Consider the following 1,613-nt stretch of genomic DNA (forward strand, 5'->3'; position numbering starts at 1 on the left):
ACAATGGAAGGAAGAAGAGTGGTGAACAGCAATCAAACATTCTTTTCCCAGTGAAGCGTAGCCCCCTCCCCCAAATAGCCACCCTTCCTGTAACCCTTTTACGCTTCTTCCCCACCCAGAAATCCCCACCATGTCCTTGCCGCCCCCCTCCCTCCCCCACGACCTCCCCCCCCACCTGCCCCCTCCTCCCTTCCCAGGAACTCACCTTCCCTTCCCCACGACACGATCAAGTTACCCAGCTGCTCTCAGCGCATATACTGATTAACAAACAGTGTCATTACATCGTGTCAAACTGCATGTGAACCAGAGAGAAAACACAACCCAAACCCAAACCCAATAAAGTCGATAGCATAAAAAAATAAAATAAAAATAACGAGTTTGGTTGGAAATTACCGGCCTTTGCTTGTCAGAAGCCAGATCCAGCTTCACTCCCCTTAACTCTTTCGCACTTATTTTTCTGTGAACCATTACTTCCCCTTGATTCCAGATTCCTGTGACACATCATACTCTTCTGTTCCTTCCTGTGATGCAGGGTACTTATTTTGGAGGCTTACGGCAAGGCGGCTTATCATTACACAAATATTGTCATAACTGTTTTAGTACAGAACTGACGTGAGAAGTTGTCTGTGGCCCTGTTGACACTATGAAGTGGCACCTCTGGTGACACTCAGGTGTAAAACAGGTGAGTTTGGAGTCAAACACAATGCATACAAGTACGTACCACATGCAGGACAGTGCTTTGCCAGCAGAGTATGCACATCATACAGGTACTCACTGAGTAGTGCATCACACGTGTCTCGGTGCCACACTGCTGGACACTGATGATAATCATATCCATGAAAAATGTCACATCATAATTGTCACTGCTATTGTCCTTACCACATGAATGATTAGAAGTTAGTTTGTCTCAAAGAGAATAAATCATGTTTATACTATACAAGCAGTCACCGAGTCAGAATCGGAACGTTATTTGGCTCAGTTTTTGCACATAAACTATTCACAAACAAAACTTTCCATAAACATGTCCGCGTCACAGTCATCAGTCATACCATATGTTACAAAAAGGTGACACGAGTGTGATACACCTCGAAGCAGTTACGCCAGTTATTGCACTAACTGCACGGGTGCAAGAGCCGAATGGTTAAAACGTTCGACTTTCAATCTGAGGGTCCCGGGTTCGAATCTCGGTTACAGCGCTTGGTGGGTAAAGGGTGGAGATTATTCCGATCTCCCAGGTCAACATATGTGCAAACCAGCTTATGCCTGAACCTCCATCGTGTGTATACGCAGGCAGAAGATCAAATACGCACGTTAAAGATCCTGTAATCCACGTCAGTGTTCGGTGGGTCATGGAAACCCAGCATGCACAGCCCCGGAAACGGAGTGTGGTTGGAGTATGGCGGGGTAAATTAACAAAACGGTCACACCCGTACAATATTACATGTCTGTCTGGGTGTGTGTGTATGCGTGCCTGAAAGCTGATTGTATGACACAGGAAACGAATGAATGGGCGCCCCCACACACACTCACTCAACACACACACACACACACACTCACACAACACACACGCACACACACACACACACACACACACATCCTAAATGCTTTTGCTA

Source organism: Babylonia areolata, chromosome 21, assembly GCF_041734735.1.
Source record: "Babylonia areolata isolate BAREFJ2019XMU chromosome 21, ASM4173473v1, whole genome shotgun sequence".
In the NCBI taxonomy this organism is placed as follows: Eukaryota; Metazoa; Mollusca; class Gastropoda; order Neogastropoda; family Buccinidae; genus Babylonia; species Babylonia areolata.